Raw genomic sequence first — 27588 nt, 5'->3', positions numbered from 1 at the left:
ATTGGAGTTTTGGTGTCTATTTAAAGATAACATAACACACAATGTTATCAATTAGGGTGGCGTTTTTAGTGTGTCATTGTTCCTACTTATTGACAGCTTTGGTACTCATAAGTGCCTTACTCTTGTTTTCCTTTGAGGTGAGCCAGACTGCTCTGTGCCACAGCTACCCAGGTCTATGCTAAGGTTTGATTTCAAGAAACCTAAATGGACATGATATGGGAGAATTACATTATTACTTTGTGAGGTCTCACAACCACATCAACTGATAATCCACTTTTCTCACATCAGGATCAAAAATGTTCTAAGAACATAATCAAATAACCGGCTGACATTGGGACTGCTCAGTTTTAAAGCAAAGAAAGTTTTGGCACTCATCCCAAGTAAGGCACTTTCTATAGGTTTAGAGCAGTAGAAAACCACTCTCTCAGCATAGTGCGAAGTAGCACCATAGGGCTGAACTAATAATGTTACAGGACAAAAACCAATCAACATTGCAAAAAGTGTTTTACGTAAATCATTCTACTCTAGATGCTACCTAAGTATTAATATGAAATAATTCACTTTGGGCCATATGTATCAAGCCGTTTTTGAATCGCAAAGGCCGAAATTCGCAGAATTTCGGCCTTTGCGACTCGCAAACGGCCGTTTTGCACGTTTTGGAATGTATGAAACATTCCCAAAATAAGGAATTGCAAACTTGTGCGATTCCTTATTTTTTCATAGCATTTAGGGAATCGCAAATTTGCGATTCCCTAAATGCTATGTATGTAGCAATTTTAGCTTGCGAATTTTGTTTAAGAATTCGCAAATTACCACCAACTTTCTGTTGATGGTAACTTGCAAATTCTTCCAGAAATGTACAAATTGGCAATTTTTAAGGTGGCATATGATGCACACACATGCCCATAGGGTATGTATGTGCGCCATATGCACACACATGTTCTTTTCACGGGTGCAGCAGGGTGTCTTTGAGACACCCCTGCACCCTTGCAATAATTCTCAAATTGCGATTAGCAAATTGAGAATTCGCAATTTGAGAATTATTTTGCATTCATTCCTATGGGCCTCCTGGCCCATGGGAATGCATTGGAAATTATTCCTTAATTGCGAATTTGCAAAATGCGAATTCGCAAATTAGTAAGCTTAAGGAATCGCAAATACAAAGTGATTTTGTTCATACATACCATTTTGCATTTCCTAAATAGCGATTCCTTAAAATTCGCTATTTAGGAAATGCAAAATAGTTTGATGATACATATGGCCCTTAATCCTATACAAAGAGAAAAGATGTTGCCCTTTTAAACAATAACCCATTTAGAATTGAAGGAACAAACAGTTTTGGCTGCAGTCAGCAACAGACTTGCAACCATACAGAACACTTCAGACATGGCTACCTCCGAAGGACAAGGTTAGTTACAATAAGAAGAGGAGATTCACAATGAAATAATTGCTATTTTGACTTCTTTATGGATAAGGAAAAACACGGAAAGGAGAAAAACATTCACATAGGTAACTACCCAAGCAACTTAAAAAAATATCACATTGTAAATGTAAATGTATTTGAGCTTGTAAAGCGCACTGCTACCTGTAGGTTTCCTGGTGCTGTATACTGCTGGGGAACCCGTCCTGGCTTTCCCTGTGAGATGGTCCCTATTGGGCACCCCCAAGGTGAAGCCAGGCATCCCCGGCATTGATGGGGCCGTTTGTGGAGATTAAGCAAGCTATTGCCCAGAGTTGCTGAGTGGGACCCATGGTTAAAGTGGCATCGAAGGCGATATTTATTGATCCCGCTGACATTGGCCCAACACCCTGCCGCGTCGGGAATTGAACCCTGGTCCCGGGCCGACCTTTGCTTCTGGGTCTGCCGCCTCTAACCAGTGAGCCACACTACTCCACATTGTCTTCATCTGTCAGTTTAACCCCTTCACTGCGGCGGCTATTCCGCCGCAGTGCTAAGGGGGCGGGACGGAAACGCGGCGGGCGCATGCTGATGACGGAACCGCTCCGTCACCAGCGTCGGTTGCGCTGTGCTTCTGACGGAGCGGTTCTGTCATGGCTCTGCCGGCTCAATAGAACGTTCAGCACAGGCGCGGAATCCGCGCCGCGCAGGAGCATCGGGCGGGCCATGACGGAACTGCTCCGTCATCAGCACAGCGCCACCGCGGCTGATGACGGAGCGGCTCCGTCATCAGCAGGGGAGGGGTTAAACAGAGAAAAGGCCGAATACATTTGTTTTGTCACCTTATGGTAACTTAAACACAGATAAATTAACATTATTTTTAAGTTTGATAAAAAAAAAATCTTTCTCAGGAGGAAGCAGTATTGTTAATGCCATGGGTCTGTATTGGACTGTAATGTAGATACAATGCTGAACAAAGACCAGGCATTTCATCATTTATTTTTTCAGAAGGATCCTTGGAAAGACGAAGATAGATGTTAGGCTGCTTGCCAAGATGAAGGGTGTGCAAAATTGCACTTTTCTTTTCTTTACAGCTTAACCTTATTTCTTTCAACTTCATTAGTTTCATAATGTTGAAGCTGGTAAATTATATTCTAGGTGGGACCAAAAACGGAATGTGCATAGCAGCAGGAATATTCCAGCTACAATACAGGGCTGTGAGTGTGCAGTTTGGTGTCTAGTAGTGATGCTGTGGACAAGCACCTTTAATTTTCCACCGCTGAAAGTTCAAGAATAATACTTCCCAGAGCTGCAAAGTAAGTTTACCCTATGTTCATGCAGCGCTAAATGTATTTCCTTGCCTTTCCAAGGGCACTGACATACAGGAGTGGGAGACAGGAAAGAATTCGTTCAAGCTAGATGTCCTTTTCTTGTTTGACAATATATCTAACTGCAGGGTAAAGGTCAGTCAATGTGAAACCTTTCCTAATCCGAAGTAGTTCCTTTTACTCTTCTTCAATAAGGGCATTTTTCCTTGGCTTAATAGGGGTAATCTTTTATTTTGACGATCTCTAACACAGAAACTGATTGAATCTGGTTGGTCCACTGATGATTGTTCTTCAGTTGATGGATGAAGAAACCTTTATAGGTTCGTTGAAGAATATGTCTTCAACAAATTCCCATTAGAGTCACTAACATTTCCACATTAGTATTGATTCTAAACAGTGAATTGGCATCTTCCTACATAGGAATGGCATTAAATAGTATTTTATTTGGGGAAATTTTCTTGAAAGAGATGGGCTGTATTATTGCAGATTTTATCCATATGGATTGATAGATACCTTTTATTCCTGTCTCAAGCGTCTTCTCCATGCAGGTTTTTTTCGAGGCCAATTGAGGACAAGCGCATGCGCAGGCCATTTCCAACAGTTTCAAATGTTCCATGAAAGGCATTCCTTCTTTACTGAAAGGCATGACTTCAGACTTATCACATACACATAAAGAAGCAGGGCAGGCTGCTACAGAAAAAAGGGGAATAAAAAGGAGGTTTTGTAACTAAATGTGCATTTCGTTTCCATTTCAAAGGAAGGGTGGCTTTGTTGCTTCACAATTTTGAGAAAGTATCATAGTTTTCACAAGCTGTGAGTTACTTTCATTTAGACCACTAAGTGCACCACAACAAGTTTCCTTGCTTAATTCTTTGAGATTCTTGAAGGATGATAAGTACTTAATTCTAGTAAAGACAGCAAACTTACCAAACAAAAAAGAAACATAATACAGTTGGTTGTGCCTTCATTAATCAACAGTATTTTTCTGCTTTGTTTAAATAACAGCGTTCACTCAGTGATCAATTACAACTAATTCAAATAATGTGTGGTCGGCTGGTGATATACTTACACATCGTTGTTAGTATCACTTGGTTCCAGGAGAAAGAATGCTGCATTTAGATTTGAAAGGTTCTCATGTAACAGTACTCACACAAAATTGAAATGCCTTCTGTTTCTTTTAAATAACCTCGTTTGACAATCCCCTAACTTTTATTCTAACCTTTGAACAATTTTCAGCTTCTTGAGGGCATAGTTACAAGCCCTTAACACACCAAGTGTAATTTCTTTATGACGTTACGGTGGCATAGCAGCATTCCCCATATTTACCAGGTGGCGCTAAGCCACTTTACTTGGCTTAACGCCACCTTGTAAATATGCTCCTTTCCGCAGCCGTCCTCTGCTGCAAAGGGGTGCGCAATTGGTGTTACAGTGGGCGTACCACAGCAACACCAGTTGCTTTATGACTCTGCCCCAGATTTACAAGTCTGGGACAGTACTAATAACTAAGGTGAGGGAACACTTGATCTTAGAATGTCGATACAAGGAGAAAGTAATACATTCTCCTAGTTTTTTGCTCTTTCTATGTGTGCTGCAGCGAGCACGTCACCAATATTGGTTGCCCCTGCAGCACAGTCGGTCTTGCAGCATGGCAGAAGGGTGCCTGCACTAGCGCTCAGCAGATTTTTTTAGTGTCAGGAAACACATAGGTGCACCATATTTTTGTGAATACAGTGCATCTCTGAATTTTCTCAATATCGAAGAGCAGCGTTGTCAAATTTGGCGTACCGCCACGTTCCGACATTTGTTTTGTAAATATGCACCTTGGTGTTTCACAAAACTGCACATGTCGGAAGATGAAGAAGTACAAACATGAAAAATGTGTAGGCAGGATTTTCGTACTCCATCTACATCACAATTTCTCAAAATATTTTATAAACAATAAAGTTAGGTGCGGCAGTTGACATATTTAATTGTTGACGAGTTTGGTTAAAGGGTCTTGGGCATTTTCATGTTTAGAGTAAATCTTATATGCTGTTGATTGGCATTTTACTGCAAGTCGGTGATTCATGCTGCATTATCAACTGGTTAAAGCCCTTGAATTACCATAATATGAAATGTGCTTTCTGCAATAAAATATAGCATTTCTTAGGTTATTCAAGGTTGGTAACCTCTTGGAGAAAGTGCTGTATTTTCTAGTCATATATTTTATAATTTCCGTTTTCATTTTCTAGTTATCAACCTTCTCAGTATACAGCGTGTGAAATGAAGGATTGCTACCTGTTGTGAGCTCTGTGGCAGGTTAGAATGGCTTATTGTTGGCTTCCATGTGTTGTCTTTCTTTTTGTTTTGTCACCTGTTTCTGGACAGGAACAGTAGTTTTTTTGAAGGTTTACTCACTACGTTATTTTTAAAGTGAGTAAATTAAGTTATTTTAATTAAATTATTAAATTAAATTAAATTAAATTAAATTAAAGTACATTATAAAACATGACTAAAATTGTAACTTTTTCTTCACTAAACTTCCCAACATCTATGCTCTACTTTTAGAGGTCTATCGCCATTATAAGTTCTCGTTTCCTGACAGTTCTTTACACTTTTGCGTTTTCAGCCACCAAAATGTTCCCAAATGTGTCTGTCATCTGGCGCAAAGTACTATAAATGCGCATTGTAAAAGAGTTAATCAACGTATTGAATTTAACTTGGTTTGCGAAGCGTTTTCGCAACAAAATATTCTAGTTCATTTCTATTGTTTACTATCATTTAAAAAAAAACAGGGGAGGACCAACACGTAAGTAAATTAAACAAATAGAAAGCAGGAAAGGAAGTGAGAAAAGAAACTAAAAAAAAATAAAATACGTAAAATATACAACAAATGAAATATATTAGCACAATGTAGAGACAGGCCTGCTTATGTGTGTTAAACAAGAGTTTTATAAAAATGAATGTCATATTTCTGACCACAATCTAGCACAAAGAGAAGTGACCTAAAAACTCTTTCGAAAACTGTATTCCGAGTCCTGAATGACAACTTTTCCATAACCTTTCTCGGCGAGTAAGCAAATGAGAGGCCTATTAGTTATCCATTATATTCGGCCACATATTTACCTTTTAATAGAGATTATTGTGCATTAACCTTGACAAATGAAGTTTGTCTTAGGAGCATGTGCTTGATGATTAGTTACATTGGTGCATCTAAGGCATCTGATGGCACAGCAGTTCTCTCTCTCCTTCCTCCAAATTAACCAGTACAGCCTGCACAGGACGATCAACTCTCATTAGGTGACCTGTCAATAACTAAAATAAATATTCTGGAAGATGATGTATCCCCTTTCTTACTTGTGCTCCAAAGGCATTGTTATGTGGCCTTGAAAATAAGTAATATTGACCAGATGAAGACTGAGATCGCTACTGTCTAACCAAAGAATTTGGTGGGAGGCTAAATCCATTGCAGTTTTAAGTCTAGTAGCCTCACTAATACATTTTGTACCCAACCCAGGCTCCTCGAAAACGGATATGCCAGAGGCCTGTATCTGAGGAAACAGTCTGAGGATGTTAGAATGAGATTTCTTCCTTTTTTTGAGTTCCTGTTTGTAAAGTAATCGATGACTAATAAAAGGTGTTAAACATATATGCAATTTTCCTCATACCTTTTCTAAATCTGTTTAGCCTTTACTGGTTATGTTTTTCCCCTGGTTCTAGTGAACCTTTAGTTTCATAGGAGACTGGAGCATGGTGTGAATAGTGAGTGCAAATTAAGCACTGATTTTTTTTTAATCTGCCATTCAATTTGCAATGCGATTTGAGTGTCTAGCAGTAGGTAATTTTCAAATGTCCACTCACAGGGGCTCGCAGAATGGTCTTTCCAATGACTATTAAGTAGACAGGTCACTATGCAAACTCTGTGACGTGATGCAAACACCTGGATGGTGGCCTACAAGAAACAGCAGACCATGATCTCTGCATTTGTATGTTCCAGTGGACCTATTGATTAATACCATGACAGACATTTCCTACTAGTTGCAGAGCCTCAGGGCTCTAATACAGTTAGAGAGTGCAATCCTTTTCAAGCCCAAGTTAAGAGATTTTCGAGAAAGATTAGCTGAAGCTTTAAATTATTACAACAAGGCTCTGATGGAGATTGCAACAGTTTGGTACCAACTGTTTAAAAGCTGGGACACAAACTTTGCAAAAACGTATTTATTACATTGTTAGGGAAATTCTAATTTTTACTGAGAACATCAGTTAAGCAATACCTACTCTAGGATCAGCTTTACTTCTTCTTAATTGTACTAATCACTGTTGTCATATTGTATGAGTGAATGGAAGTGAGATTGCAAATTCAGGATTTCTTACTCCGAAAGGCAAATTTGTGGCAGCCAATCATGCCATTTACATGAGTAATTGAGTTTTAACATGCAGATAGCTTCTCGAATTTAGCCATGTATTCCCAGTCCTGCACTTTCCCTTCAAAACTAATTGGTATCAAATTCATGGTTTAATTTAAGAAATGAACAGTGTAACTACCAAATTGCATTGATTTGTTAAATAAAAATTCTGCGTCAAAAACACTGAGCCATGTGTAGGAGGAACAAGGTAGCTGAATATTTATATATGTTTGAATATGTGCTCTAAAACAAATAAATGAGTCTTTGCATCTGACATAAAAGACATTTGGACATAAATTAGTTTCTGTTCCTTTATTGTGCTTAACATACGTTTATTATTTGTTTTGTGTTCTTTTTTTCACACACATTACATGTTGCTATTGTAGGAAATATGCCTTTTCTCAATCATCACCAGAGATTTTTCACCTTTTGCTGGACCTTATTTTTGCTGGTTAGTGAACACTTAGTACTTTTCTACTGCTACTCAGGAGTAAAGTGCCCATGCTCCCACTCCAAACATAGTTAAATTGCCTTATTCCTAATTCGCTCATTTAATGTGCTAGTATATGGTGTATATGGAAAGGGGCGACCACTCGGTCCCCCCGAACGTATGGCGGAGTGCCTCGATCCCCCCGGGAAGCCGTTTTGGGGCGGGAGGCGCGTCTCGGCTGGTATGCCCGAAGCGGCGTAGCCGAGGGCGCGCTTTTTCCCGCCCTAGAGTGGGCTGGCCTAGACACCGACGTAGCCAGCCCCGCCCTAGGGGCAGGCAGGGGCGGGTTTTCGCCCGCCCTGAAGACGGATAAAAAGAGACGCAAGACCAGAAGACGTCCTCTTGTTCTTGTGCTCCGAAGCTGCACCTCCTCGCTACACGTGAGCTCGGGACGGAACGAAGAGCCAATTTTGAGCGTTTTGATCTTTTTTCTTTGTCTTCTAGATACTTCCTCGGAAAGATGCCCAAGAAAGGCGCAAAGAGAATGACGACCGACCAGATGGTGAGGGCCCTTTGCAAAGAGGTGTCCGACATAAAGAAACGGTTGGCGGAGCGAGACGGGGAGGAGGGTTCGGGCCCTGCGCCGGCTGGAGGGAGACCTAAGAGGCCGAGAAGGGTTCCAGCCGGTGGAGACGTCCCGGTTCCCTCTGCCCCGCTCGAGGCGCCGACCCCAGTACCGATTGAGGGGAATCCAATCCCCGTTGTCGTCACCCCGACTTCCAAGGAAGACATGCCCCCCGAGCTGGCAGCACAGCTAGCAGCATGGTTGGGGGATAGTAGTGATGGCGCCACGGCTGCCGAGGCACAGGCGCTGATAAAAGGGCTTCGTGAGAAGAGGGATGCAGCTAAAGTGACTGCGCCGTTGGCGGGAATAGACAAGCCGCAAGCGGCAGAAGCTGCGTCCGGTTCAGGTAAGCGGCTATTGCCGATTGCAAGGGACGAATCAGCACCCTCTCGTAGAGAGAGATTGGGACAACATGTGCCGTTAGCTATAAAGGAAAAGATCTGGGCGGGGGAGTACGTGAATATTTTCTCCTTGCTTGTTGATCATTATGAAGTGGAGCACGTTAAAAGTCAGAAGGACCTAATGCATCCGAGTGTTTGGCGCGCAAAAATGGCCGCCTTTTAGGTAAATGAGAACATTGGCAACTGGGGCAATGCGTGGGGTATTTTCACATCGATTTTGGGGGAACGTTGGCCCGAGTTGCTTCCTGAGTTTCCCATTTATCAATCACGAATAATGGGTTACTCGACAGCGTATCAAGGTAACCATTGGTTTTGTTATGACAATCTGTTCAGGAAAGAAAAGGAACATAACAAGAGTTTGACTTGGGATTGTTACGATTCTGTAACATGGGATAAAATGAAAGAATCGGGGATGTTAAGAATGCCATTGGTTGGGAGCACTGTTGTTGATTATTCCCGCCAAAATGGGGGGACGCCCTTTCGACCAAGTACGAGCACCGACGATCAGTCGAGGCCCGCAGGCAATACAGGGAGAAAAGGTTTCTGTTTTAACTTCAACAAAGGGAAATGTACCAGGCCTCCGGGATCGTGTAAATTCAAACATGAATGTAGTACGTGTGGGTCGTCCCATCCTGAGTCATCGTGCAGAGCCAGAACGGGTGAGAATGGGGGTAAGGGAGGCGCCAAACAGGTCTAATCTAGTCCGAGGGGCGCCTTTACCAACCCCGATTGATACCCTGGCAATGATTCCCTGGCTCAGCGAATACCCGGATCGTACTTCTGCCGGGGTGCTGCGGAACGGTTTTACACATGGTTTCCGCATCCCGGTGGGGGACTTTCAGGGTGTAGGGATGTGCAAAAATCAGCTTTCCGTTTTACAGCATACAACTGTAGTGCAAGAGAAAATTCAGAAAGAGGTTAGCCGGGGACGGGTCGCCGGCCCGTTTAGTGTACCCCCGGTGCCGGGTTTTGTTTGTTCTCCGTTAGGGGTGGTCCCCAAGAAGGACCCAGGTGAGTTTTGTTTGATCCATAATCTGTCTGCTCCACATGGTCTTTCGGTGAACGAAGCAATCGATCCAGAAGTTTGTTCGGTGCGATACGCATCGTTTGATGAGGCAGTAGCCATCTTGAATCGCCTGGGGCCCGGGACGTTGATGGCGAAATCAGATATCGAGTCAGCGTTCCGGTTGCTCCCGGTACACCCAGACGACCAACGTCTTCTGGGATTCGGGTTCCAGGGGTCATTTTACATGGATAGGTGTATGCCAATGGGATGCTCTATATCATGTGCTTATTTTGAGCAATTCAGTACTTTCCTGCAATGGGTGTTCACTAAGAAAACGGGTTTCCGAAATGTAATGCATTACCTTGACGACTTTTTGTTCCTTGGCCCCGCCGGAAATCCCGAATGTGCCCAGGCCTTAGCTGAATTCTGTGTGTTGATGGGTCATTTTGGCGTGCCATTGGCACCAGGTAAAACTATGGGTCCCACGACTTGCCTCGAGTTTTTGGGGATCGAGTTGGACTCAAGGGAGGGGTGTTTCCGTTTACCAGCTAGCAAAGTGTTGAAATTCAGGGCAGCCCTCCAAGTATGTTTAAATGCATCTAAGGTTACACTGCATCAGTTGCAACAATTAGTTGGAAAGTTGAATTTTGCCTTGAGGGTGATCCCAATGGCTCGCCCCTTTTCCCGCTCAATTGCCCAGGCGATGGTTGGCCTAAAAGATGGTCATCATCGCACGAGGTTATCGGCTGAGGTCCGCCAGGACATGCGGATTTGGTTAGCATTTTTGGCGGACTTCAATGGCCGAGTCGTCTGGAACAAGCCAGCCGTGTCCTCCGAAGAACTTGGGCTATGGACAGATTCAGCAGGAAGCATAGGCTTTGGCGCCATCTTCGGCACAAAATGGTCTGCACAAAAATGGCCCCTATGGTGGCACGAGAAAGGGCTGACGAGTAATATTGCTTTCCTTGAACTATTTCCCATTCTGGTGGCCCTGAGAACCTGGCCAGAAGGGTTCAGAGATCATTCTGTCGTGTTCTGGTCCGACAATATGACCGTGGTAGAATGCATCAATAGTCAGGCAGCCCGTTGTAAATTGATTTTGAGGCTGCTCAAAGAAATTGTCTTACTGTGTATGCAACTGAACGTGATATTCAGAGCAAAACATGTCCCAGGGGTGATGAATCAGGCTGCTGATGCATTGTCTCGTTTTCACATGCAGGCTTTCTCGGGTTTCCTTCCTTCGGCGGACCCAGAGCCGGCACCCTTCCCCGAAGCCCTCTGGTCTCTCGGTGCCCCGAACTTCGTCACCTCGTGGGAGAGAGTCTAGCACCCAGGACAAGGAAGGCATATGAAGGGGCGTTTCAGGCCTATTTAGCCTTTTTGGGGGCAGAGAGAGGGGGACTTTGGGGTCAGGAAGAGTGGGTAGTACTTTTTCTGATGTCCTTACGTAGGGCTGGGAAATCGGTGGCTACGGCCCAAAGGCATCGTGCCGCCATTTCCTTTGTTGCCAGGGCCCATGGCATCCAGGACCCGACAGCGTCTTTTACAGTACAAAAGGCGCTGCGTGGGTGGCAACGCCTAGAGGGTCGCAGAGTAGACGTAAGACGACCGATAGGTCTAGATAGGTTGTCCCAGTTACTGGCCACACTCCCTAACACATGCTCGTCTCCTTTCGAGACCTGTTTGTTCCGGACTGCATTTACGCTAGCATTTCACGGGGCTATGAGAGTTAGTGAGCTGGTTGCAAGGAACAAACAGGATGTGGCGGGGGGCTTGTGCAGGGAACATGTTCAGATCAGGGGCGATGCGATGGTTGTCTCCTTTCTCAGGTCCAAGACCGACCAAGATGGGAAGGGGGACTGCACGATCATTCGCAGGATCCCCGGGTCATCCATGTGTCCGGTACAGTGCTTAGAAGATTACCTAGCACGAAGGGTGGCATCATGGGGGGGGACATTGTTGAGGCATGCAGACGCCACCCCGCTGACGAGGTTTCAGTTTCAGCGGGTGCTTGCAATGGCCATTGCCGCAGCGGGCTTGGACCCGGGCGAATTTGGGACCCATTCCTTTCGAATAGGGGCTGCCACTGAAGCTACAGCCAGGGGTCTTAATGTAGAACAAGTAAAACGTGTGGGGCGCTGGTCCTCCAATTGTTATAAGAGGTATGTGCGATTGCACATGTTGTGAAGCTGTAATCATGTACTCACGCTTCTTGTCTTTTGTTTGTTTTCAGTTGCGCAAGCCTACGCGGCAGGGCGGACTGTGCAGTCGACCCAACACCAGGCCAGCGGTCGCACATCACCGGCTGAGAGAAAGGAGGTGTGGGTCGTAGGCCACTCATACGTGAGACGGGCCGCAGACGTATTCAAAGCAGGTGACATGATTCACGTACCTGGGGAATACGGGTGCAGAGTGTCCTTCTACGGAAGAGGCGGTCTCTGCATTGACCAGTTTCAAGCATTCTTTGAGGGTTTGTTAGAGCGGATGAGGTCACCGCCGTCCATAGTCATAGTACATTTGGGGGGCAATGATTTGGTCACCACCGGTAGACGACTTCTCCTGGAGGCTATGCTTTCCACGGTAAGTTGGTTAGCGAGGAGAGTTCCGGGGTGTATAATTGCGTGGTCTCATATGATCCCACGAAAAGTGTGGCGGGGGGCTATCTCGATCCCTGCTTTGAATCATTCCGTTAAAAAATTGAATAACAAAGTGAGTAGGTTGTTCCGTTCCAAGACATTGCATTCGATCTCGCATAGTTGTATTAATGATGACAGTATGTATTTGGGGGATGGTGTGCATTTGTCGAGGGTTGGGAATGAGTTACTCATAGGAGACTTCTTAGCTTGGTTGAAATCGTTAAAACATGACCTCTAGGTAGGAGTTTTGTGGGGGGTCCGGATAGCCGGTCAACTATCCGGACCTGTGGCGGTAAGGTCATGATCGGTGAGCACTAATTGGTAGATCCCTATGAGTGGGCGTCACCCAACACGGATGGGAGCGCTCGGGAGAGGTGGCCATTGGCCCCTCAATGGGGAGGCGGTCCCGTCTAAGGGCGGGTCGCCGGAAGTAAAGGAAAGGCGGTCAAGGCCCCTTCCTTTGTAGGAGGGGTTACAGCCCCCTCCTGGGGAATTTCCCGGGGCCAGTGTCATCTGCGACGGCAGATGCGGTAAGTTGTGTGGGGTGGGGAGAGGTCAGCGATACCTTCTAGATACCACACACAAGTGTTCGAACGACCTTTAAATGGCGTCGAGTCTTAAGTGCCCCCGTCAAGTCAAGGGAAATTGTTAGTAGTTGCACTTGAGGTAAGCCTCTGTGCTGTCGCCCCTCCCAAGTGGGAGGGGTAAGTCTGGTTAGGGATCTTGACACCGGTTATGACCTTGCCGTTGGCCCTTAAACGTTAGGATGTACAATTTCAGTGTTTCTAGAGAATGCTTTTTGTAGGATGCTAGTTCGGCTAGGAGAACCTCTGTATTAGAGATTATGTTAAGGTTAGCCAAACATCGTAATGTGATAATGAAATTGTACATAACATGAAAACGTTTAATGTTTTAATTTTTTGTTTTAATAAATACGGCCGGGATGGTCACTCCATCCCACATCCAAAAACTTTAAGAACTGTTTCCGGTTTCCCTCCTTTTTGGGATTGTGTTGAGAGGGGGTGGCGGGTATCTCAGCCATATGGAAAGGGGCGACCACTCGGTCCCCCCGAACGTATGGCGGAGTGCCTCGATCCCCCCGGGAAGCCGTTTTGGGGCGGGAGGCGCGTCTCGGCTGGTATGCCCGAAGCGGCGTAGCCGAGGGCGCGCTTTTTCCCGCCCTAGAGTGGGCTGGCCTAGACACCGACGTAGCCAGCCCCGCCCTAGGGGCAGGCAGGGGCGGGTTTTCGCCCGCCCTGAAGACGGATAAAAAGAGACGCAAGACCAGAAGACGTCCTCTTGTTCTTGTGCTCCGAAGCTGCACCTCCTCGCTACACGTGAGCTCGTGACGGAACGAAGAGCCAATTTTGACCCACCCACCAGCCCCTGAGGACAGCAAGTTGTTGTGCAATAAAGTGAATTTATAAGTTTGTTTTTTCCATTTCGTCTACAGGCTGTGAAAGTATCAGTTTGTTGTTAATCCTAATAAAGTATGGTGAATATCGTCTAGGTTGTTACGATTAAAATGATGTGATGTAGTGTTGCATTTTTGGCATGTTCTTTCGGTCGTAGCGACCAATGTTTTCATAGGTTTGAGTAAGAATTGTCGTATTTATTTTTTGGTAGGCGGTAAGGTCATGATCGGTGAGCACTAATTGGTAGATCCCTATGAGTGGGCGTCACCCAACACGGATGGGAGCGCTCGGGAGAGGTGGCCATTGGCCCCTCAATGGGGAGGCGGTCCCGTCTAAGGGCGGGTCGCCGGAAGTAAAGGAAAGGCGGTCAAGGCCCCTTCCTTTGTAGGAGGGGTTACAGCCCCCTCCTGGGGAATTTCCCGGGGCCAGTGTCATCTGCGACGGCAGATGCGGTAAGTTGTGTGGGGTGGGGAGAGGTCAGCGATACCTTCTAGATACCACACACAAGTGTTCGAACGACCTTTAAATGGCGTCGAGTCTTAAGTGCCCCCGTCAAGTCAAGGGAAATTGTTAGTAGTTGCACTTGAGGTAAGCCTCTGTGCTGTCGCCCCTCCCAAGTGGGAGGGGTAAGTCTGGTTAGGGATCTTGACACCGGTTATGACCTTGCCGTTGGCCCTTAAACGTTAGGATGTACAATTTCAGTGTTTCTAGAGAATGCTTTTTGTAGGATGCTAGTTCGGCTAGGAGAACCTCTGTATTAGAGATTATGTTAAGGTTAGCCAAACATCGTAATGTGATAATGAAATTGTACATAACATGAAAACGTTTAATGTTTTAATTTTTTGTTTTAATAAATACGGCCGGGATGGTCACTCCATCCCACATCCAAAAACTTTAAGAACTGTTTCCGGTTTCCCTCCTTTTTGGGATTGTGTTGAGAGGGGGTGGCGGGTATCTCAGCCATATTAGAAATGTTTTTTTGATTGTCTAGTGTATACACCTAAGCCAGGCAGAACCCACCACTCTAGTCAGGGTAAGGGAGTTACACACATAAGACAACCCTTGCTCACCAATTGGTAGCTTGGCAGTGCAGTCAGGCTTATCCCAGAGGCATTGTGGAAAACATTTGAGCAACACACACAGACACCAGTGACACTTTGTACACCACAAAAAGAGACTCCACACAAGGTTATAGAAATTATCCTTTGCATTGATCAGAAAACCCATAGGACCGCAATCACATATATCACTGTTCCACTTGGCACTGGTGATGACGTTACATACATCATATAAAATCACTTGGCCAATTGGGCCATGGTCATAACAACACCAGTAGTGCAGTAAAGTAAATACTGGTAGAGGGCACAAGTCATAAACACATTATAGAACAACACCCTCACTGTGTTGCTCATACCGTCCCAATATACCCCATTACATCAGTACCCCAACACATAGAGCAGTTAGATAATGCCCCCAACATATGAATCACCTATTATCCCTTAAGGCCTTACAGGACATCACTCCTGGTATCAAGGTTTGAAACAAACGCAGTAATCATAGGCAGAACACCTTCATAAAGTACGCTTCCCTCATAACTTTAGGCCATGGGAAATGCCGCTGTTTAGTGTAGAGGCGTAATCTCTACTTGGTTAAGTATATTTGCGACCATTTTCATCTGGCCAGTTCCAGATCGGGAGACCATCCTGGTCTTGTACCACAATGGCCACAAGCGTCAGGATTGGGTGCCCCCCCACGGTAGGTTTGGACATGAAGGGAGTGCTTATACTTCCCATATCGGTGGGTAAACCTCACTAGGTCCCCGCTCATAGAATGCTCAAACTGCAGGTGCCCACTTTACTGAAGCAGCAGCTCACTCTCAGGTGGCCCAAGTACATTGCTGTATCTGGTTGTTTCCAACAGAAGAAAGAAGATGTGAAGAGAATGAAGGGTACAACATACAGAAACTTGTTCTTTTAAAATTAACATTCCGGTAGCCACTAACGGATTTGGCCACAACATCCCAAAAAAAAATACTTGCTGCTGACAATCAACTTTCGGGTACTTCGACAATTAATTCTCAAGACCAAATCCAAGTCCTGAGGAGAACCCCCAGCAGGATGGGGTTCGAAACGCATTGACTTCAGCTTATGGGGGAAGACAAACTGGGTGTGCCACCAGGGAATACTCTACATCCTTTTTTCCCCGCCAGGATAACACCCTTTAAAATGACCAATCCCAAAGCATTAGACACGGGCAGGACAGTAGGCAGAAGCCTCTGTCAAAAAACGTTTAGTGTCCACCCAGTGTAGATTTCAAATTAGGACTAGTTACTTGTATTTTAGTATACATTACAAATAAGATAGGATTATTTCACACGTTTATTGTGTTGCTTATTGTATTTCACTGTGTTTCATTATAAGTTGTCTATGTATAATTTTTTGTAAGCATGAAAATGTCACTTTACAAAACAAAAAGTGTTACCCGACAAGATGACATGAAAATAATGGATTAATATTGTTTAAAAAAAACAGTAAAAGAAAAGTGAAATAAACCACACAGGCTTTAGAATTTACAGTCTAAGGGGCTCATTATGATGATGGGCGGACTTGGTCCGCCCGCCACCATAGCCGTGTTTGGGATCGCCTGCCAGACATGCGGCGGTCTCACCACTGCTATCAGGATGCACCTGCCATACTGGCGGGAGCATCCTGGGCCTGAAGCGCAGGGGGTACCATGGGTAGCCCCAGTGCACCCCCCACATGCAGAGGGGGCCCACAACAGGCCTCCAAAGCCAGTCTCCAATTTGTCTTTTTGTGGTGGGATATCAGCCGCAAAAAGACAGGGGGAAAGGGATACCGTAATCCCTATGGCGGTGCCTGCACGGCACCGCCGCAATGTTTTCCTGGTTCTGTGTTCCACAAGGCAGATGGAAAAGGACCGTCTTGTGGAACCATTGCGGATGGGCTTTCTGTCCACCGCAAAACTATTGTGATTCCCACAGCCATCCTAACTTGGCGGTGGAGGTCCTTCCACCATCATAATGAGCCCCTAAGGTCTTGTTTAAGCCTTAATTTGTTATGAAAGTTCTATCTGGACAGCTTGTTTGTTATATAGTATTATGGTGGTTCAGTCCAGGTAGTGTTATGGACCAAGCCTCCCTTGTTTAACAAGCTTTACTGAAACAGCATATCACTCTCAGGTGGCACAGCAATGAGGGTTACCAGGCCCAGCGAAGAGGGGAATAGGCACCCCCTAGTTCCCTGGTCAGGACCCACTGGACGTAGGCGGGGCAACCTCCCCTGCTACACTATACGAGTGGAAATAGGATTCTCTCCTGATTCGGCGCTCTCACCCGGTGCAGCTGTGAGGTGGAGGCTCTCCTTCCTTTAAGGGTGTCCTCACAATCCTGGAGCTGGCATCTGTTACCGGGTTAGCGGTGGCTCCCTCGCCTTCACAGAGCAAGCTCACAGAGAAGGCAGTGTGGCATCTTGGTCGGAGGTGGAGCGTCAGAGAGCAGCAGCCCTTCTTCTGCCTATGCTCCTGCGGTCATAAGATTGGCCTGGTTGCTAGGCAACACCTCAAGCTCCTGCAGTGCTCATCCCGCTTCACTTTCATGCTTTTTGTGAAAAAGGCCCAGCCTCAAACTTGGGCCACCGACAGTGCGGCAGACAGTGCCTACAGCTTGTAAAGGAGCGCTAGTAGAACTCCTGAGGCAGTTTCCCATAAAAAGAAGCAAAAGTGAGATCCTCCACCTCCCAGAACTTCCCGTCAGTACAGAAAGCCTTAAGTGGAAATGAAATGCACACAGAGCTCTTGGAAAGTACAGCAGCCAGAGCTCTTGGTGATGAAGCACACAGAAACTTTAATGTCTCTGAGTTTCCTAGAATTGGAGGCCAGCACACACAAACCCTTGAAGATTTGTTTCCCAAGCAGAATACCCCGGCAGGGCAAAAAGAGTCAGTCCATTTCCTTCACCACTGACAGAAGCAGCAACTGAAGGCCAACCCACCCCCACTCAGAAAAGACAGTGCTTCTCACACAGTCCTTCACACACCATCTCTCATGCTATTCTTATCAACAGGATGCGTGGGATTGGTGTCTCGGGCTCCGCGCTTGCTTGGATAATTTCATTTCTGTCCAACCGCTCGCAAACGGTTTCCTTAGGCCCTTACCTCTCTGGTGAACGCCCCATTATCTCAGGTGTGCCTCAGGGCTCCATCTTGAGCCCTCTCTTTTTTAATGTATACATGGCCCCCCTCCTTACGTTGATTGAGTCACATGGGATTCTAGTGACATCCTATGCTGACGACACTCAACTTGTCGTCACTATTGACAAAAGAATCGCTGACGCTACCATCAGACTCCAAAATTGTCTGTCAGAAGTCTTTTCCTGGCTCAACCTGAATCATCTGAAATGTAACAGCGCCAAAACCGAAATAATACCTCTCGGTAAAGGCACACTCTTTTCCCCTAAAGAGTGGTGGCCCCATAATTCTGAAGCACCACCAAGCGCGGTTGTGTCAGCCCGCAATCTGGGAGTTCAATTCGATGCTTCCCTCAGCTTCGATGAACATGTGCGTATCACCGCAGGACGCTGTTTCAGCTTAATCAGGCAACTAAAGAAATTCTTTAATTTCTTGCCCATCTTAGGCAGGAAATCAGTCGCGGTTGCGCTCATCCTTTCCCGGCTGGATTATTGTAACGGTCTCCCAGCAGGCATTAAGAAGTCCTCACTAAAAAAACTGCAGACCGTTCAACATGCAGCTGCCAGACTCGTCCTGAAACTCCCCCGTAGGTCCTCGGCCACTGCAGCCCTTAATGCACTCCATTGGCTGCCCCTCCACAAGAGAATCTTGTTTAAGCTTTTAGTCACGGTCTTTAAAGCTAACAAGCGCACGGGCCCAGCTTACCTGATCAAGCGCTTTCAGCATTATACCCCAACTCGCTGCTTGAGGTCATCAGGCGCTAATTTCATCTCTGAATCCCAAATCAAATTAAAAACAAAGGGTGGAAAGACCTTTTCATTCCTGGCTGCTAGGGCATGGAATCGCCTCCCCCCTGATCTTAGGCATGCCCCCTCAGAAAGCCTCTTCAGGAAAGCCCTGAAGACGTGGATTTACTCTCAATCTGACTCCTCAGTTCTCGCAGCTATCTGATCCATGCTATCCAAGTAGATCTGCTGTGGGTGCAGCGCCAAGATGCTCCTTCCGGAGCGATAGTAGCGCTTTACAAAAAACCATAAATATCAAATATCAAATATCAAATTTCTTCTTGGCAGGGTCCTCTTCTTCCTGGAACCAATCTAAAATCATGAGGTCACAGCCCCTGTACTTATAGTTCAAAAGTCTATGTTTGGGGGCACTTCCCACATTATTCAGGAGTGCACAACACTCATACTCAAATTCCAAGCCCAGGCCCCAGACACCCTACAGGGGTGCAGTGACAGCATTTTGGAAGGCAATCACAGCCCTATTCAGGTGCAGGTGAAGGTGCAACTCCTCCCACCACTCCAAAAGAGAAACTCCTCCGGCTACTCTAAATGCAGCCAAGGTCTGTTCAGCCTAGTGCTGAGTCACCCCGGAAAGGCAGGACACACCCCAAACCCCTTGTAACTGTCTGGAGTGAATGTTCATTCCATCTCTCCTGTCAGTCTAAACCAGACGATGAAACACATCTAAGCAGGGCACAAAGACTCATAACCACACAGAAAGGCCTACTTATCAAAGTGGCATTTCTAAAATATTAATAACAAATCCACTTTTACTAATAAGTAAAATGTATGACTACTATTCTAAATGTACCAAACATGGCCATACTACCCCTCTCATATCAGACTTTACCACTGAAGCACATATCATGGAATCCTCAATGCAAACTTATGGGAGGGCAGCCTCACAGCAATGAGAAGCAAATATGCTGTTTGCCACTACTAGTACATGCTACACAGTTAAGGCACATGTCCTATCTTTTACCTACACAGCACCCTGCCCAGCAGAGATAGCTAGGGTCTTCCTTATATGTAGTAAAAGGGGAGTTTCAGAATTGGTGAGCACTTTGCATACCCCGTCACTGTGGAAGTAAACGTTGTGCCCAGGCCCTACAGTGGCAGAGTCCTGTGACAGGTTTGAAAGGCTACATCGGTGGGTGGCGCAAGCAGCGCTGCATGCCCACTAGCAGCAACTAATTTACATGCCCCACTGTACAAGGGACTTACAGAAAAATAAAATATACCAAACCAGTGTAGACCAATCTTACCAAGTTCATAAGAGAGAGCACATGCACTTTAGCACTGATCAGCAGTGGTAAAGTGCCCTGAGTCATAAAACTAACAACATAAGGTAAGAAAAAATACAAGAGGAAGGCACAACATTCTGGGATGACCCTGCAAAAAAGACCAAGTCCAACAGTGTAGAAAGTGCACCTAGAGACTGGAAGTTAAAGTTAAATGCCACCTGTGGACTGCATCACCTATTATGCCATTTGCTAAAGTGGCAATGTGAATATGGCTACTGTTGCACTGTAACACCTGCAGTGCAACCTGTAAAAAGAACTCTTTTAGGCAGGCAGAGACCTTAAATATTAAGTCACCCCTATGCAGTCCTTGTTGTTCGCAAGGCAAGGTGCATGGTATTTAAATTTGGAAAGGAAGAAAATGTATACCATCATATCACCATCCTGTTTACTGACAAGACCTTAAAAGCTGTTATCACTGTGCTGGGCCTCACTGTGCTATGTAAAAATCAAAGTACAAAATTAGAATACAGATTAAATTATTAATACTGTATCTTAGTAATGGAACCAGCTAGAAATATATTTAACTACTTTTAATAGTTATTAAAACCAAATTGAATGGTGAAAGCAGATCTTTAATACGTATGAAGGAGAAGTAATTCTGAAAAAGTTACCTTTTTCTGCCTGAAATTCCTGAAGCTTAATTTGTACTAACTCTCCAGCAACTGATAGAGTGTGCTCAGCCCAGGTAAAGTTGTGAAAAAAATGTGACATGCCTCACAGGAGCACACAATAAGCTGACGTAATGGGCAGAGATTACTCCTCTGAGCTCACTAAAATATGTAGGATGGGGCATGTGTGCATTCTGCTGACATCTCAGTGTCAAATCATGTGAACACGTCTGTTGAGCTACATGTAGTAATGTGACACACTTGAAAAGGACATAACAAGATGTCAGGACAATTCTTGTGTATCCCCTTCTGGTTGCTGAGGGACTCAGCATTTGCCTTACCAGACATCTATCACTGTGTCTGTAGTGGGTATAGACATTATGATGAGGCTCCCTCATGACCTATATTTCTTTCACAGATCATAAACTAAATTTGACATGGGCTAACCAACTATATCATAACAACAGTGTACTTCAAAACAATACTTTTACAATTTTAACATTTTGTCATTATTCATTTGACTTCATTTTCACAAAAATATATTTTTTCTTTACTGTTTTTCTTCTTTTTTTATAACTATAACAATATTATTTTCAACATGAGCATACAGATACACACAATTTTACTATACAATATAGATGCAATACAATCTACCATAATTAAGCCCTGAGTGAGAGATCAAGACAAAAATTGATGCATATTGTAACCCACACATGCACTCTCATACAACTTCATACAACATTCATAAATGCAATTATATGGAAAGTGAGAGACTAAAGATTACACTGTCTCTATGACCAAATAGAATGACTGCGTTCAGCAGGATCTGAACAATATTGGTCGACGCGAGTTTCGGTGGTAAAAAAAGATGGTGACACCACCTTCCTCAGGACCTTAACCAGATGCCAGAACACAAAGACATCCAATCAACAAATAGGATTCAGAGCCCATGTAGGGAACAACATGGGCCCATTAGGATCTCGGGTGGATCCCCACCTCCCGCATGGCAGTGGCCATCCGCCCGAGATCCTTCCCCACCCGCCTCCCATTTCCCCCGCCATATTACTATGGCGTGGGACCGCGGCAGACGAAAAGGCTGTGTGCTTCTTTTTGGCCCTGTCAACAAGTTGACCGGGCGGAAAAGAGGTTAATATGGTGGCGGTGTCTGTTGGACACGGCCAGCCATATTAGGTTGGGGACGGAAACATGCCTTTCCATGGTGGCATTGCCGCCACGGAAAGGCATGGAGACATTGCTTGCGGGGGCCTGTTGCGGGCCCCAGGGACTCTGGGGGGTAGGGGATGCACATGGGGGGTACCGATTGTACCCCTCTGCAGTTCCATACATAACATGGCAGGCACCGCGCGGTGCCTGCCATGTTGTGCATGAAAGTGCACAACATGCCTTCCTGGCACTGTGGTGGGCGGTGCTGAGTGCACCACCCACCACAATGACAGGAATGCAAGATGCGCCCGCTACTGTGGTGGGTGCATCCTAATGGCCCCCACGGGACCCCCACTCTTATGGCAGGCAGTCTCTATAGTATCCGCCCGCCATCCTAATGAGCCCCCAAGTGTTTATACCAAACACACAGCAAGAGAGTTTGAAATGTGTCTCCTCCCCTACTTACTTTGGGAGAGATAAGTAAAAAAAATCTGAAAGGATATTTACACAAAATAGAAATGTGCACCAACCACAGGGGTGAATAGTAAAGAAAATAGGGAAGGGGAGATCCACAACCAGAACGAAAGGCAAAACTACACATCGTGACTGCCACTAATGAAGAGTTCAGATTCATCAAAAGCTACTTACTTGTACTCTTAATAAAGATGTATCATCAGAGACATTGGCTATCAAAGCCAGCTTTTGCAGTATTGTAAAGCTGACACTTCACGATCTGAAAGGGGCAATGGCGACAAAAGAATCATAGGCAATGAAAGCCAGAGTTAGTGAACTACGAGTATTTTGTTGGAGAGTCAAATGGTGTCTTACCTACGTAACCTCGTGTATAATATGCATAAAGCTCAATATGCATATTTGGTACATGTCAGCGGCGGTAGGTCTCCTATGAATAGACAGAAGCCAAAATATAACTTATCCTGAAGGTAATATAATGGCTGCATATGTACGAAAGCTACAAGTATCCACATACCTTAACAATGATCTGATTGGTTGACGTAACAAGATGGTACTGTGCCAAATAGCTTCATAAGAATTGGGCTCTGTCGGAGAGTTACATGAGGTACATGAGTTCTAAGTAAATAAATTGCAAAAACTAACTACGCAATACACATATATGCCATTTGTGGAGGCCAAAGTGGTTATATCCAGGAGCCACGTATATACCAATAACAGGGTATATTTACAATGGCTACGTCACTGTCCCATTGTATTATATTCAGTCATCAAAGGCCAGTGCCGAACTTGCTAGGTAACAATTCTGGATAGGGTGCAGTGAGTCCAGGTCACTTGAAAGGCCCTGTGCTCTACCTAAAGCCCGTACTCCACGACTGTTAACATGTGGGAGGGCATACTAATTAGTACGATCTCATTTGTATAGTGTGCATGGTGCTGGGGAAAACAACAGAATAAATAGATTTAAAAACATGATATGGTCCGCCATCAAGAATGGTTATGCCAACTCCCAAAAATTACATGGAAAGAGCAACCTGCCAAGAGCGATCTAGCTGACAAGGACTACAGCAGATTGCCAGCGTGAAAAATTCCAGTGTTTGTATAATACGGAAATATAGCTCACCAGGATTAGGAGCCATTAAATCGTCTGTCTGTCAATTATGCAAGGACCCAGAATAAGCCCTGTGAGGTAGTTAGCGGCACAACGCTATGCAAAGATTTATGAGGGTGGGCTCGAATAACACGCAAGGTCACATGTAGAGCCTAAAATAGGACAGGGAGGCTGAGCACCTGCTCCATTTTTAAAAAGGTATAAAAATGCTGCCGATATGAGTAAAAACAATATATAAAATAATATAAAAGGAAATCTAAAGGGAAACCAAATACAAGGAAATCCCTGTGTTGCTTAATGGAAATTGATACTGTTGATACAGAGGTCTGAGGTGTGGTCGTTCACTATACATTCTAATTCTGCATTTGACCCATATGAAAACTGCATCAGCCATACACTGTCCGGGCTCCTAATCAGCGATCTGTCATGATCATCATGTACAGTGCACTAGTAATACCAGAGAGATGATATATCACAAAAATGAGCTGTGATTACACATGTGGGGAAGAGTTGTTAACTAACCTGCTAGTACCGAGCAATGGAGAAAATACTACTCCTGTGCCTCCTATAGACTAAGATGTTTTAGTACAATTAAAGCACAAGGTCACCTACCTACATTAGCACAGGAGAGGAGTGATGAGTCTATAAATAAAAAGGAGATAATGTCTATAAGGGAGATCATTCTTCTATATCTAGTGTCATAGACAACAGTCAGTCTAGAGTGAAGAAAGCTGCCATCATTAATGATTTAGTGGGTAGAGAGCCTGCGTTAGATGTGACAGGATACCAGTGATTACCATGATGAACTACGATGCACACCCACAACACTCGGCCAAAGGCTTTCATCATCTTGAAAATACACTTACACATGGCAATGTGGCCCTGCTTGCAGTAAAGCAAAGAGGGACTACTGCAAAAGTTGGCAGTGTGCCCTTGGGACTTACCCTCTTAGTCAGTTAGTGCCCAGGAGTCCCCCCACACACTTGCTGGTGCCAAGTATAAATGTGGCACCTCAAGTCACCCCAACAGATTCCTTTCTGGACCTGCAGAAGTACAGAGGAAAACTGGACATGCTATTTGTGAGCTGGTAGGAGGTCTGAATGACTGAACCTCCTCACCCTTGCATCCAGGGCACAAAGCCTTTTTCCCTACAGCTCCTAATTACAATGGAATTTGTTGGTTGCCCCTACCTGGCACCCTGAGAGTCTCCAGGTCACACCTCCTTGAGCAAGACCTCATGAAGTATACTCCTGCAGTTGCTTGGGCACAAGGAAAACAAAATATTGTAAACGTTTAAAAATGTTTCCTCCAGACCCAAGAAGACCTACTGCAAAAAATGCCCAGCTGTCCGCTTCATCGCGACTGATCGATTTTCAGATCAAACGTCTGAAATTCTCCAGCATTTTAAATTAAATGATAGTCCTCCTCTGTTTTCAGGCTGAGAAACATTTTCAAGCAAAAACATTGAAACCTCCAAAGGCTCAGTGGGACCAACCTGTGGTGGGTATCCTAACCGTCATTTCCACAATTTCAGATATGTCTGGGAAAGGAAAAAGTCCCTTTTTGGATTAAGATGTTGAAACTTTTTTGATCTTTTTGAATTCCAGACATTTAGTGGGCCAATCCACAAATTGACATGATAGCATTATACTAGGTTTGGGAATTGTCATGCCATATCTTCGGGTGAAAACCAGCTCCATTGCTCACAGCAATCAAACTAGACATATAAATGTTGTACTAGTGATGTATTCTTTGTGCAATGCAGGATGAGCAGTAACGTGTTTTACTTTCATGTGAATGTGTGATCTGTTTTGCGTCCCTTTTACATGAGCTTCATGGTTATTTTTTGGTTGCTATTTGTATTGTGAACATATCACCAGATAAATCAGCACCAAAATGGCATTAACGCAGGGGGCAGAATAATAAAAAGCAGGACATGTTTCTTTTATGTTTTATATATCCCTACAGTAAAAACTCCCAATTGTCTTTTTAATGTAGTGAGGCAGGTAGTCCCATTGGTAACATGGTATTATACTAGACCAGCCACTAAGACCTAACTTTCATTTGGGAGCATCAAATATAGTACTTCAAGATATCAAATTAATTGTCACATTAAACCTAACTTATTGCTGAAGTCGGATGTAAGGTAGCTTTTAATATAAAGATGACTTTAGAAAGTAACCACTTTCTTGCCCCAAAGATCTATTATCCATTTCTGATTCTCTACAACAGAGGTCACCTGTGATAGCTTGCTTCCCCCATGCCAGGAGGTGTGAACGGCTCACAGAGCAAGGCAACCAAGGGCCTTTTGGTGAGAGGAGCTATGACCTTCTCCTGGCAGTTCAGTCAGGGGATGTGCCCACATATGGCCTAGCTTCAAAGGGGCAACCCCCCTTATAGGCAAATGCGAGTCACACTGTAGCCTGCCACGTTCCTTGTTGAAGTAGACAGTCTAGCATCTCCATACACATGGGGAATATCTATTGCAGAAGTGTTTTTTTAATTATATTGGACAAATATTACCCAGGGAAGAGGCGTTCTGACATCTTGGATATGGGCAGAGAAATTCACAAATGGATTGTTTCATGCCAGTTCCCCAGAAAGTGATGTAAGATTGGGTAGGGTTTCCCTTAGCAATTTTTTTCACATTGGTTAGAATCTCCTCCCCTCCCACAAACTTGAAAAATGTATAAAAGTGCTAACTTGTGCTACCAGCCTCAGAACACTGCTAGACTCCAAAATACCAGCTAACCAAGATTAAGGGTGTGGAAATTGCCATTTTCTATTCTTTGCAGCTTCACCTGGTTCCTTTCAACTTTATTAGTTTCATAAACTGGCAAATTGCATGCTAGCTGGAACCAAAAAAGGAAAATGCATGGCGTCCGGAATAGTCCAGCCACAATACAGAGTTGTAAATGTACAGCTTGGTGTCCAACAGTGATGCTGTTCCACATACATTTCATTTCCCCACCACTGAAAGTTCAAGAATGAAACTTCCCAGAACTGGAAAACAAGTTGACCCTACTTTCAAGCAATGTGTTTCTTTGCTTTTTCAAGGGCACTGACAATCAGGAGTGGCAAAGAGGAAACTATTTGGTCAAGTCAGATACCCTTTTCGTCTTTGACAGGACATCTAACTTCAGGGTAAAGGTCAGTCAATGTGACACTGTTCCTTATCTGAAGTAGTTCATTTTTCTGTTCTTCAATAAGGGCAAATTTCATGGACTTAATAGATGTAATCTCCTATTTTGACAATCTCGAACTCAGATACTGATTGAATATGGTTGCCCTCACCAAAATGGAAGATCTTTACTTAGTGTGATTCCAGTGTTTACAGAGGTATTCATTTAATAATAAAATATAGTATTTATTTAATATGCATGAAGACTATGTAGTATGCCCACAAGCCGAAATATGCAAATGAGGGAATACTTGTTCTACTCAACTACACTTCAAATACATGATGAACACTTCAATTGGTTGCTAAAAGAAGAATAGTAGTATTCTAGAAGAATAGTATTTGAAGCTTAGTATATTCTGTTAGGGTTTATTTGTAGCTCTTGTGCTATTTCAAGAGCAAAATGAAGGGTAGTCTCATTGATTTTGACGACTGTTTAAAGACTAGTGGTATTCTTTATGAGCAGTATCTGAATACTAACGGCAATGATTGTGAAGACTCAAGGAAGACTAGCAGAATCTGAAGTGAATGGTAATTGAACAATATTGTGCTATTTCAAGAGCAAAATTAAGGCTAGTCTCATTTGTTGTGACCGCTAATTGAAGATTAGTGGTATCTTTGTGAGCAATATCTGAAGACTAATGGCAATGACTGTCAAGAGTTAAGTAAGACTATTGCAGAATTCAAATTGAATGTTAATTGAACACAAGTTGCATTAGTTCTGATTAATTTATAGCATTCATTTGGTTGCTTGCACAAGGCTTTTTTTAATGATGGCTTTTGGACTAAATTTTATGTGTTACATATCTTGGGAGTCAATGATTCTAATATGTCTGTTACAAACTCATTATTCATGCATTTAGTAAGCATTTTGTAGTTGTGGTATGTTAGAAGACCAGCGCAAGAGATTGTAGGAGAAGCACAAAGCAAAGGAGCCAACCCAGACATACTCAGGATTGTATCAGGAGACCCCTCCTCCTGCAAGTAGAGAGCCAGTTGAATTGTCGAGAACCTGACTGAATTCCCACTTGGTCAATGACAACACTGGAGCACCACCGTTCGTTTTCAGGTTACCCAAATGAGTAAATTGTGAAAAATTCAATTAGTTGTCAGATAAAAAAGTAATTGTTCTAATTC

Source organism: Lissotriton vulgaris, chromosome 8 (assembly GCF_964263255.1).
Source record: "Lissotriton vulgaris chromosome 8, aLisVul1.2, whole genome shotgun sequence".
Classification (NCBI taxonomy): Eukaryota; Metazoa; Chordata; class Amphibia; order Caudata; family Salamandridae; genus Lissotriton; species Lissotriton vulgaris.
Note: the sequence above shows the minus strand (reverse complement) of the source record.